This window comes from Leuciscus leuciscus, assembly GCF_965113295.1.
Source record: "Leuciscus leuciscus genome assembly, chromosome: 11".
Taxonomy (NCBI): domain Eukaryota; kingdom Metazoa; phylum Chordata; class Actinopteri; order Cypriniformes; family Leuciscidae; genus Leuciscus; species Leuciscus leuciscus.
Window position 1 is genome coordinate 13,593,769 of NC_138735.1, and position 14,001 is coordinate 13,607,769.

The following is a 14,001-nucleotide window of genomic DNA, read 5'->3' on the forward strand; positions in this document are numbered from 1 at the left end:
GATCGGGTTATACTCCCGCGATTCATGCAATATCCGATCCAGTGATTTTGGCCAGTATCGGACTAATACCGATACCGAATATCGGATCGGCGCACCCCTAGTTATGCTGTAATGCTGCCCTGTTTCCTTCAGTGCAGCTAGCCATCCTGATCTAACTGTGCATCTCAGCTATGGTGACTTACGCTGCGTTTATGTACATACATGGATTCGCTATTCTTATGCGCTTGTGTTATGCTGTCATGTTGCCCTGTATCTAGTGCAACTAGCTATCCCAGTCGAACTGTGCATATTCACAGTCTCTGTCGATACGGCGACCTGCGCTGCATTTATTTGCACATGGATGTGTTCATGCTGCGGTGTTGCCCCGTATCCTTCAGTGCCTATACTGAGCTACTGCGTATAGTTGGCACTACAGCGAGCGATGCTGTTACGTACATGTGCTACGCTGTTATGTTGCCCCGTTTCCTTCAGTGCAACTGGCTATTCTGTACTAACTCGTATACTCACAGTTCTAGCTACGGCTACGACTGTGTTTGTGTACTTCTGAGGTGCTATGCTATAATGGGGCTATTATCTAACTGCGTATATTCACAGTTGTTGTCGCTACGGCCACTGGCACTGTGTTTATGTACATTCAGCTATGTGTTAATTTGCACTTCTGTAAATCGGCTATAGAACATCGGACTATGTTCTACAAGGGAGTGTCAGTTTCCTCGTGACCCCCTTACTGGCCTATCATCCCCGGTTCACGGACCTGAGAGAGTTATGGGGCTCCCCCATGACAATCCCCCTCAGGAAGGTCCTGCTTCTACAGACGATTGGCCCCCAGCCCCAGGCTGTGGAACCTTCTTGTGTGTCCGCTGCTGGGTCCTGAGTTGAGCAAGATACTTCACACTAATAAGTGCTGAGAGCTCTCTTTGAGATGCCCTTTCCACCTGCTCTCGCCCCAGCAAGCACTTGGAGACCTACGCTCATTCTACGTGAATGATGTTGCATTGTCTCGGACCTAGTTACTGCAGCGTCACTCTCCGTCTGATACCAAGCTGCGTTCCGAAGTCGCTTACACTGTTCAGAGCACAGATTGATCCCTGCCCGCCTTATCTGCTGAGCCGTCAGCCTCGCATGATGCCGATGCTCAGAGTGCTGTTGGCCCTGTAAGGGCTTTGCGGATGTACGTGGATCACTAGGCAGCAGTCTGACTAGCTGTTTGTGTGCTTGGTGGATGGTACTAGGGACGTGCTGTTTTATACTGAGACTTCTCACTGAATTCGACGCTTTTCAATGTGGTTTAATGCCTACGGAATTAGGTATGCTGGCTGTCTTCTCAGAACACGTTTGCCAGGGTTTCAAGTTTTATGCACTGCCTATAGTGTCGTGGGTTCGGTGAGTTTTATTTATGTACTGCATGAACTGTTACCACCAGCTGTGCAGTAGGCCTAGTCTGCATTATGCAGAGTTACCATTGCTGCTAACTCTGTGTTATGACTATAATGTTACATAGCGGTTTCCGCATTACGCAGTAGTTTTCAATGTGCTGTTAACTCTGTGTATGGCTATAGGTTATGCAGCTGTCACCGCTATTGCCGTCGACACTGTGTTAACTCTTGTGCTTGAGTGTTTATGGTGTTGTGCTGCCCTCCAGTGCAGCCTTCGCTTCATTGCATTGGATATGCAACTTGGTAAGGTTGGAACAGACGTTTCTTGGTCAAGTTTCGCCTATCGGTTCGAGTGCTTCTAGCGGCGCTGCCGGCTTAGAACTGTTGTCTCTCGTGGGAGTGTAGCTTGACCCCGTTCAGGGCTTATCTTCACTGCGCTCACGGCGGGATTCTATACAGTTCCCATATACGTCAGTGACGTAATGTCGAAGTGACCGCCTTGAAAGGGAACGTCTCCGGTTACCATCGTAACCTCGGTTCCCTGAGAGGCGGGAACGAGACATTACGTCAGCCGCCGTGCTCGCCGTTTGATCAGCTGTGCTAGCGTTCAGTCTTGATTCTGACGTAATTGTCGCGCCCATGCTATTTATACTGCCCGCGGACCGGTCAGCATTTGCATGTTTCGCGTCAATTGGCCAGCTGTCTCCAGCTGGCGTTAGCCAATAAGATTTCAGTGAAAATGAGGAGGAAGGGAGTTCCCATATACGTCAGTGACGTAATGTCTCGTTCCCGCCTCTCAGGGAACCGAGGTTACGATAGTAACCGGAGACGTTTTCCATACTCTTTAGTTTAAGCACCACACAATCATGTTAAAACTTACTTATATATTCTAAATAACTGTTTATTTAAAAATATGTACAGTTAACTGTGCAGTGAACTATTGTTTATTTTGGTGCGATCTCCACGGTAACAGCAGCTTTCTGGTTGGTGGATGAGGTTCGCGTGATGCGTCGTTTGAAATTTCTCCCGCTGAAGGGTGAAGAAGACGTCTGTCAGACAACCGAACCGCTGTTCAGGTAAGTGAAGCTATTTTGTGCACGACCCTATTTTTTTTTACAGTCTATATATTGTGTACGACCTAACATTAGATGTAATACATACAGCAGATATGCAACCACATGGGTTCTCTTTTGCACTCTTGCCGAAACAGATCAAGCCTGCGATGTGTTTACTGCTCTCTTATTTTTTTTGTATTTTTATTTAACCTTAACCTCGATTAAAAATCGACCGTGGCGGGTACGAAGGTTATTTTGGCAGGTTATGTAATGGCAATCTTTAAAAAATAGAAGAACATCTCTTTTTTGGAGCTTTTTTAAATACCTGAATTCAAACTCGGATGCCACCTTGTTCTTTATTGAAGTGAACTTTTGCCTATATACGGTAGCTGATTCACTATGGCGGGCCGCAAGGTCCAAAAATAGGACTAATGATTTGTCGTGGGAAGTCACTATACTAAAGCCCCTATAGCTACTCACTTTCCCACTGATATGCCAGCGGTGGATCTGTATACGTACTCTCCTCACACAGCGAGCGACTCGCTTTCCTCAGCGAGCAACTCACTCTCCTCAGCGAGCGACTCACTTTCCCAGCGAGCGACTCACTTTCCTCAGCGAGCGACTCACGCTCCTCACACAGCGAGCGACTCACTTTCCTCAGCGAGCGACTCACCCTCCTCACACAGCGAGCGACTCACTTTCCTCAGCTTGCGACTCACTCTCCTCACACAGCGAGCGACTCACTTTCCTCAGCTGGCGACTCAGTCTCCTCACACAGCGAGCGACTCACTTTCCTCACGCAGCGAGCTACTCAGTCATGTACATTGGCCTAATATTATAATAAAATCTCTACCCTTTCAAGTACTGTATTGGTGCAATAACTAACTACTTCAGTAAAGTGTTCAATTTTTGTGTTGTAAAAGTCATTTATTCTGAACCAATAATCTTAAATTGATTCTCATTGCATATTTTTTTTTTTTTCATTTATAAAGGCAATTTCCCCCTAACTGTCATCTTTCAACTTAGTCAAATTCTATACATTTTAAGTCACTATATTGCTTTTACCAATCAAATTGACTAGTATCAACAAAAACCTTTTTTCCCACTGCAGAGAAAACTTATATTTATAAAAAGTTTAATATGCAAAACAAGCATAAAAAAACACTGTTTAACCACTTTAAAATAAACACCTGTAAAGCTTTTGTTGATTTTATAAATTATCTTTAAAATAGAATATTCTGAAAAAGTGACATTTCCATTTTTGCTGATTCACATTGGTATCAAAATAGGTAAAACACATTTCAAAGTTAAATACACCATTATGTTTTTGTAAAGATCACATTAGTTAACTAACTGTAGGCCTATAAATTACTTGCATGTTGTTTTTCTCTATCAGATTATACCAGATTATTATTTGATGACACCATTCAAAAGAATATTCAACATGAATGCCCCATTATGTTTTATGATAATTTTTTTGTTTTTGAACTCCAATTGTATCCATAAGTTTTATTGGCTTTTTTATTGGCCAGCAGCAGTCCTTAAACAAACCCCATGCATTCATGTTGAATGATGTTTTGTTTTTTTATGCTTGTTTTGCATATTAAACTTTTTATAAATGCCACCTCTGATGCAGATTCTGTTTTCTCTGCAGTGGGAAAAATGTTTTTGTTGATACTAGTCAATTTGATTGGTAAAAGCAATATAGTGACTTAAAATGTATAGAATTTGACTTGAAAGATGACAGTTAGGGGGAAATTGCCTTTATAAATGTTTTAAAAAATGCAATGAGAATCAATTTAAGATTATTGGTTCAGAATAAATGACTTTTACAACACAAAAATGGAACACTTTACTGAAGTAGTAGTTATTGCACCAATACAGTACTTGAAAGGGTAGAGATTTTATTATAATATTAGGCCAATGTACATGTAGCTCGCTGCGTGAGGAAAGTGAGTCGCTCGCTGTGTGAGGAGAGTGAGTCGCTCGCTGAGGAAAGTGAGTCGCTCGCTGTGTGAGGAGAGTCGCTCGCTGTGTGAGGAGAGTGAGTCGCTCGCTGAGGAAAGTGAGTCGCTAAGTGAGTCGCTCGCTGTGTGAGGAGGGTCCGGGTATCGTTCGTTCATTTGTTTTTGCTCTCACATACGAAAAAGAAAAAACGAGAAAACAGCTCCTTTTTCCGTTTTTTCGTTTTTTTAGAAAAACGAAAAAACGAAATTATGACTTGATTTTTGGTTTTCCCGTCCTTGCACGGAAATCAGAAAAACAACTTGATATGGTCCGTGTACGTTTTGATAGTTTGTTTTCCAATTTGAAATGAAATAAGCAGAAACGAGAAAACGGCCCCTTTATTCGTTTTTTCGTTTTTTAAAAAAAAACGAAAAAACGAGATTTCGGCTTGAGTTTTCGTTTTTTAGTTCACAGGCAAAAAACGAATAAATGACTTCAAAATTCGTTTTCCACATGTGGGCGGCCTGACACGCCCCCTTCCGCCGATTGGTCAAGCAAATCTGAGCATGTGACGTCATCAGTTGTCGCTCTGGGGTGCGTTTCCCGAAAGCATCGTTGGCCAACTATGGTCGCAAGTTCATCGCAATGTCCATTGAACTCTATTGGTAACGACGGAACTTGCGACCATAGTTGGCCAACGATGCTTTCGGGAAACGCACCCCCGGTCAGGTCTGCTCAACAAAATAATAGTCCTCTACTATGGCTACAGATTCTTAAACTGTACAGGGCAGGTCCTACTGGGCTTTCTTCTGTGCAACTTTACACGTTTCACAGAAATATTTACAGCAGAAATATTAATTATTAGTCTGCCACCAGCCCGTTTTATGTAGCTGTGCGGAGTTAAATCTGCTGACAGCGCCGAGCGGGAGACGCTCACTGACCAATGTTCAGTCAGCAGTCAGAACTTTTCTTTTAGACGCTCCGTTTTGCCACGGGATGGTGATTGCAAATACTGTAATGCCAATCGGCTGAGGGTGGGTACCAATGATGGTGAAATACAGTTTTACTGAAGCTGTAATCATAGCCGCGACCCGCGAGAATGAGACAGATGATTGACAGGACGATAGCGAAGGCAATTAAAGGCGCAAGATAACTTCTGTTAACAAAAACATAAATAAAATAAAAGTTTAATATAAGTGACTTTGTCTTTGTTTTATTGTTTTTGTTGGTTTTAATCAAATCATTGTGAACCACAAACTGAGCCTTCGTTTTAAAGGGCAATTTCCAAATATATTTAATTTTTTTGTTATAATATGGGTATTTTATAATACAGCATAAATAAAAACAAACACACGTAATATGTATGCCTATAGGCAAAACACCACAGTTTTTTGGTTTTGTTTGTGTGAACTTTTATCCCCAACCATATTTCTTCATGGGCTCCACGCCAGGGGTCACGCTCAGCACCCCTACTTCCCATGGTACTAACTGTAATTATGCTGACCCAGTTTATATGTAAAATCTTTGGTATATGTAATATCTAAAAACACTTTACAGTGTGATGGAAATAAACTTTTCTTAAAGCGTGTTGTATATCACCACAGATTTATTGACACCCTTCTATCTGTGTTGTATACTGAAATAGACAATTGTCCTGCAGAATGATGAGGTTTTTTGTAAGAAAAACATTGTGAGCAAATGTTGAATTGTTGTTTGAAATATAAATCAACAACATAAGAGGCTTTAGGCTCTCTGATGAACTCTGTATGAACAAACACCCAGCTTTGCAGTATAGGTGGCACAGAAGCAGAATCTGACCCTGCATTTAGATGTACATTACACACTGTCTAATGCAGCTCAAAGGAGGCACTGTGAATTTGCATAGCAATTTCATTCTAAGAGGCTATTAAATGTGAAGTGACAACATGAAACACTACTTTCAATATATAAAAAAACACCAGTAGTTGGTGGCAAGTCAGCCTGATAATGATTGAATACCAATTTACTCATTTAGGCTCACAATAAGCAGATTACATAATTATACCATGAAAATATATATATATATATGTGTGTGTGTGTGTGTGTGTGTGTGTGTGTGTGTGTGTGTATATGTATATGTATATGTATATGTATATGTGTAAAGGCAGGATCACCTACTGGTGAAACCCAAACGGAAAGTAGTTAATTAACACAAAGTAGTTATTAGTAAAAATGGGGGAAACTGGATCAAGTTCCTGTGGAATCAATAAATGTTCTTGATGGCATGCATTGTTTCTCGTTTTTATTGTTTGATTATACAGCCAGGACTGGACTTCCGTTTAGGTTCCACCAGTAGGTGATCCTGCCTTTACACATATATACATACACACACACACACACACACATATATATATATATATATATATAGGGCTTAATTTGAGCCGGAACACGCCGGAACATGTTCCGTCACCTCCGACATTGGATCCGGAACCTTTTTTATTGGATCCGGCACCTCCTGTGTCACTAAAATGAATTGCCTAAATGAAAAAAATAAATAATAATTTTCCTGTTTGTGTAGTGTTCAATGTTTGTGACACATGACTTGCGCGCTTGTTGTACGAGTTGAGATTGCTGTTAGCCTCGATCGTTTCACTCAGGGGAAAAATGTCAAAAAGACAGGAAAGTTTGCTTAACTTTTTCAAATACGCTGGACAGTCAGATCCCAAAAAAGCAAAAATCGTTCCCGCTGATCAAAAAGGAGACCACGGTGGACACAGTAGCCTAGTATCGACATAATATCTTGTTATTTCGACATAATAAGGGGACATTCTAATCTGCATTAAGCCACATTAAGCGATAATGTTTTTCTATGGGAGGAAAATGCTTAACGTGTAAATGCGTTCATATTATGGGCTCATCTGATTTTTTGTACATAGCATAGCCTATTTGTTAGGATTTTAGTATCATAATGATTAATAAATGCACGCACAATTATCCGTGAACTTGATTTGAACAAATGCCTTTCAACTTGTGTTTGCAAAATTCAGAATTAAATGAATGTGCAGAAATTTGTACAAATAGAGAGTATGTAGGCGTACTATTGTAGCCATTAAAAAAGCGCATTTAGTTTCATATTTGTTAAAATATTATAATGTTATTTTTATTTTTTCTTCCATTTATGTTGATTTATGAAAAGTGAACAGCACGACCGAGTAAGATAGGATGCGCAATATGAGACATGGAGCGGGTCAGACATGATTTTGACCGTTGAAGTTGAAGTTGTTTTGTAGAAAGCCTTTCTTTAAAGTGAATTTCGTTTTGTATAAATTGTATCTTAATTTTAATCAATTTTTCATCAACCAATTGCCTGTATTTAATGAATAGGCCTATGAAACAAATATAACGGAGGCGCCCGCGCGATCCTAACTTAACGAAACTCAGCGTATGCCTCACACAGACATGACAAATACATCAAATACACAAAGCTTGAAATGTCTTTAAACGAAATAATTCAAAACGAAAAAAGAAAAAGGCTACTTTCTGATTATGTAATCCATTAGGCTTATTTATGTGCATTTCTCTCTATAAGCGCGTTCACACGGAGATGGCGATCGTCAACTTCATCTTTGCAGCCGAGTCGACACTTTTAGAGAAAACACTTGTTTATTAATAAAAATCAATACACGCGTCACCGGATGCACGCACACATATTATTTCGAAATAACGAGATATTGTGTTGAAATAACATTATTATTAATAATAGCCTACATCTTTTAGAATAGGCCTATTTGATTGAATGCTGAATGTTGCGCTTGTTCAATTTAATCAAATTAAAACTGTAATTGTGATCATTAACATAACTGAATATTAAATATTTAGTGGCCAAGTTTTGCGCAGCTCCCCGTCAATGATCTAGCACCCACTCAGCACATGCGTTAACAATTCTCTGGCGCTGTCCCTGCAGAGAAGCTACGTAGGCAGTGTATTTTTTTTTTTTTTTTTTTTTTTTTCTGTTACCTCCAACCCCCGTTTTGAGTGGCCGGATCCACACCCCCTCTGCGCTCCGGGACCTCCCACTTTACAAATTATGCACTGTATATATATATATATATATATATATATATATATATATATATATATATATATATATATATTTTTTTTATGGTATAATTGTGTTATTACAAAAAACCTCATCATTCTGCAGGACAATTGTCTATTTCAGTATACAACACAGATAGAAGGGTGTCAATAAATCTGTGGTGATATACAACACGCTTTAAGAAAAGTTTATTTCCATCACACTGTAAAGTGTTTTTAGATATTACATATACCAAAGATTTTACATATAAACTGGGTCAGCATAATTACAGTTAGTACCATGGGAAGTAGGGGTGCTGAGCGTGACCCCTGGCGTGGAGCCCATGAAGAAATATGGTTGGGGATAAAAGTTCACACAAACAAAACCAAAAAACTGTGGTGTTTTGCCTATAGGCATACATATTACGTGTGTTTGTTTTTATTTATGCTGTATTATAAAATACCCATATTATAACAAAAAAATTAAATATATTTGGAAATTGCCCTTTAAAACGAAGGCTCAGTTTGTGGTTCACAATGATTTGATTAAAACCAACAAAAACAATAAAACAAAGACAAAGTCACTTATATTAAACTTTTTTTTTATTTATGTTTTTGTTAACAGAAGTTATCTTGCGCCTTTAATTGCCTTCGCTATCGTCCTGTCAATCATCTGTCTCATTCTCGCGGGTCGCGGCTATGATTACAGCTTCAGTAAAACTGTATTTCACCATCATTGGTACCCACCCTCAGCCGATTGGCATTACAGTATTTGCAATCACCATCCCGTGGCAAAACGGAGCGTCTAAAAGAAAAGTTCTGACTGCTGACAGAACATTGGTCAGTGAGCGTCTCCCGCTCGGCGCTGTCAGCAGATTTAACTCCGCACAGCTACATAAAACGGGCTGGTGGCAGACTAATAATTAATATTTCTGATGTAAATATTTCTGTGAAACGTGTAAAGTTGCACAGAAGAAAGCCCAGTAGGACCTGCCCTGTACAGTTTAAGAATCTGTAGCCATAGTAGAGGACTATTATTTTGTTGAGCAGACCTGACCGGAGCGACAACTGATGACGTCACATGCTCAGATTTGCTTGACCAATCGGCGGAAGGGGGCGTGTCAGGCCGCCCACATGTGGAAAACGAATTTTGAAGTCATTTATTCGTTTTTTGCCTGTGAACTAAAAAACGAAAACTCAAGCCGAAATCTCGTTTTTTCGTTTTTTTTTAAAAAAACGAAAAAACGAATAAAGGGGCCGTTTTCTCGTTTCTGCTTATTTCATTTCAAATTGGAAAACAAACTATCAAAACGCACACGGACCAATATCAAGTTGTTTTTCTGATTTCCGTGCAAGAACGGGAAAACCAAAAATCAAGTCATAATTTCGTTTTTTCGTTTTTCAAAAAAAAACGAAAAAACGGAAAAAGGAGCTGTTTTCTCGTTTTTTCTTTTTCGTATGTGAGAGCAAAAACAAATGAACGAACGATACCCGGACCGAGGAGGGTGAGTCGCTCGCTGAGGAAAGTGAGTCGCTCGCTGAGGAGGGTGAGTCGCTCGCTGAGGAAAGTGAGTCGCTCGCTGTGTGAGGAGAGTGAGTCGCTCGCTGTGTGAGGAAAGTGAGTCGCTCGCTGAGGAGAGCGAGTCGCTCGCTGTGTGAGGAGAGTAGGCTAGTACGTATACAGATCCAACGCTGGCATATCAGTGGGAAAGTGAGTAGCTAGGGGCTATAGTATAGTGACTTCCCACGACAAATCATTAGTCCTATTTTTGGACCTTCCGGCCCGCCATACACTTCCTGAGGACAGTCCTAAATAGCATCACTTTCTCCCTCACACATACAAACATTCTTATGTGCAAATTTGTTTTAAGTAATTTTTTTAATTTTCTCTATGTTTGTTGAGATTAAAATTACATTATAATATGTTTAAATTTCAGTGCTAGATTCATTGATAGATTCATTTAGTTAGAATTGAAAAATGTTGTACATATAGTTGGCTGGTCAGGCAACTAGTGTTCACAAATTCTAGCTGTTTTTTGTTGTTGTTGTTGTTGTTGTTTGGTTTGTGCATTACTACAATAAGTAAACTACTGTTTAAGACAGACCAGAACATTTTGAAATTAAATGCAGTTTGAGGTGGTAATAAGATGTTAAGCTTTGAATGTACTAAAAAAAATGAAAATAATAATAATTTATTATTATTGGCTTGTGCCTATAATTGTTAAATAAACAATTTTTGAGAATTGAATTTTCTTGTGCCTTATTTGTTCACATGGTTTGGGTAAGATTAGGCTGGGTTATGGCTCAGTTTTGGGGTTTCTGGTTAAAGGGTGGTGTCGATATGGTTAACTTATGGCTGAGAATTGGTACCAATAATAAAACCTGTTTTGGCCCAGTTCAGGGCCAGTTAAAGGTGACTAACTGGCTGAGATTCGGGCCAGTTATGGCCATTGTGTGACTGGGCCACTTCAGGGCCGTCATTCTTTGCGGTACTTGGGCCGAGGGAAAAGTGATTGTGTGGCCCGGAGCTGGGCCAGAAAAAATTTGCTATGTGGGAAGGTAATACTACCAAGATAAGCAGGGGCGTCATGCAAGCCAAAATTCTGGGGGGGCACAATCTGAGACGTTGCAATTGTTTTGACGGGTGATATGGATCATGTTAGGAGGGGTCAGGGGGTTTATCCCCCTGAATTTTTTTTAATTCTGGCTGCTAAACATACCATTTCAATGCAGTTTGGGAGGGACAGAAATAGCCTACCTTAATGGAGCTAGCAGCAACCCTCCTCTATCTGAGGACTAAGTTAAAGTATCTATTTTGTAATGTTTATGTAAAAGACAGGTTGATGAAAGAACTGTAAGCTCAAATTCAAAAGCTTTTGAAGTCTACTTCATTAAAGCATGTTTACACACACACTTACTGTACACTTAGGCCTACTACACATGATTTTAAAAACAGTACCATTGCAGTTTTTATGTTATGCTAATTTGGTATGTGACCTAAGAACGATCTTACAGTCTGACTTTGTGGTGCTCTGAAATTAAGCTATTTTAATATTAATATGTGATGAAGGACTTTGAAAGAAGTTTGACAGATTTCAGTGCTGAATAAGGTTAACACTACCCCGTTTATTTGAAAATGGTTAATATTTGACAGAAATGTAAAAAAGTAATCAAATCAAATGTAATATGTAACATTACTTTAGTAAAATCATTGAAATACTGTAGTTACACTGCTCATTATTATATTTTAAATAAGGAACTTGTAAAGAGTAATTTAGAGCTGCCTGATCCGTGAATAACCGTGAATAACCGTGAATAACAGTCGAGCGCCTGCCCTTTTGCCCCTTGGTGCCCAAAGTGCCCTTTTTTTTCAAGGCAAAATTCCCTCTCCTTTTTTGTAATTAAAGGCCCTTTTGTGGATGCCTGCCCAATCTAACTATTAGTAAAATGAATGAATAATAATTTAGCCGTAAATAAAATGACCCACATGATGACCTTTCACCTGACGAACTCAACCGGGACGATTCCTCACGCTGCACGCGCATTTTTAAAATTCGCGCGGCTACGCGCACTACCAGAGGATATCTTCAACTCTGTGGCTGCTGGTAAGTGGTGTTTCATTCTCAGCGAAGTGCTTATGATGTTTGTTTACTTATTATTATTATTTTACAAGAACGACGTGAAGAGAGCATGCAGAAATGTTGTTTACATTGCTGTCTGTGTGTAGGCTGTAGAAGTTACGTTAGCTTGCTGTTTAGGGAGAAAAGTTTCACGGGTGTCGAGGGGTCTGGTCTTTTTATGTTATTTATACTTTAAACTATTATTATTATTACAATATTTATTTTAAAAACGTAGAGTGCCTTAAAAATGATCACAACACTGGTAAGACTTACCAGTATCTTATGTTTTGTGTGCAGCAGCCTCTGTGAACATCTCCTCTAGCAGCCTGGGCAGAATCTGCAGCTTTACAGCAGATCCGTGAGCTAGTGAGCCAGTTCCAAACACTGTCAGCTATCTTTACATCTTGTCATGGTCACATAAAAATTGTTTAATCAGCTAATATATCTCCTATATGTTTGTTTTAATGTCTACAGTCTCAGATCAACTCCAGCAGTATCATCATCATCATCATCATCATCATCATCATCAGCAGCAGCAGTAACAACAGCAAAGGCAGCAAAGTCACTAAACTTTAGTAAGAATTTACCAGAAACAGGTATCACATTAATGTTAAAAATATTGTAAAGTATTAATTGCTGTATTTTTTTTCTGTTTGCTTTGTTTTTATTTTCATTGTATAAATGTAACTCTTGTATTTTTGTAAATCTGTTTATGCCATGAAAATAGCCACAGATGCTGACATGGCATTAAATAAAACTATACTGTACTGTACGAAACGTGGGCCACGTTGATTTTGTCCTACACAGTTTACTATAACAGCTGTTCTTTATTATTCTGTAGGCTATAACAGAGAAGGAAAAGCCATCAGGTTGGGGCAACTTAAGATACTTCAGTTTCTAATCCCAGAGTTATTAATATGTACACATAATTATTTAAATTTTTTAACTTTTAAACTTAAAATTTGTCTTTCCTGTTCTGTTTCTTTTTCAAAACTGCATCAATGCATTTGCTGCCGTATCGATACAGAATCATCCATATTTATATATTGCTGTATTGATATTTTGAGCACAGCCCCATATAGCCTTGTTCCATGTGCCCCCTTTTATACTTTGAGCACCTGCCCCTCCAGAGGTCTCTGCACGGCCCTGCAGCAAAGATTCTAGAGCGCTACGCGCGTAGCGCTCTAGATTTGATATACACAGACACCATATTAGGAAAAAGGGGAGGGCTGATGCATAGCTGACCGATTTTTTACACATCTAGAAGAATACATTTGAGTCGTTATAGGCTCTGGTATATTATGGAGCATAATAGGAATAAAGTTGTGACAAAAAAAATTATCAGGGAGGAAAAATCTGAGGGGGCACGTGCCCCCTCACTTTGAATGGGCATGACGCCACTGAAGATAAGTCCAGTCAAGTGACCTTCATATATTTAACGCTTTATACAATACAGATTTTTTCAAAGTAGCTTCAAAATAATAAAAGAAGACATTGTAATTAGCTCAATCAGTACGGTGTTGATTCAGTTCAGTTCAATAACTGTAAGGCGCTGTTTACACTTGGTATTAAGATGCGTTTTGGTCGATCAGATCACAAGTAGACAAGGGAGACACATACCCATTTACACCTGGTGTTTTAATCCGTCTCCTTTGTCCACTATTCAAACACATTCGACCACATGAGCGTTTACAGTACGAAAGCAGTGTGGTCAAATGTGTTTTCGACTACTTCTTGAAATAGTTGAAAGTGGACAAGATCAAAACATTTTAGACCTAGTTTACACCTGTATTTAGCGTCGTCCACTTGTGATCCGATCGACAAAAATGCATCTTAATACCAGGTGAAAAAAGGGCCTAAATTTCATCAATTATGAAATGATTTCAATTTAGCAATAAGTAGCTCTACAACAGACATTAGTGTTGTTATTCAGTTTGAGTCAGCTAA

At 39.4% G+C, this 14,001-nt stretch overlaps 1 long non-coding RNA gene across 1 annotated transcript in view; it reads right to left on the reverse strand.

Annotated features, from left to right (window-relative positions):
* Positions 1 to 13,251, reverse strand: part of LOC309509375 — a 73,515-nt gene extending 60,264 nt beyond the window's left edge. The window contains exon 1 of the long non-coding RNA XR_014209873.1: positions 13,197 to 13,251. This is a non-coding gene — a long non-coding RNA (uncharacterized lncRNA). The remainder of the gene's footprint in view (positions 1 to 13,196) is intronic.
* Between the last annotated feature and the right edge of the window lie 750 nt (positions 13,252 to 14,001).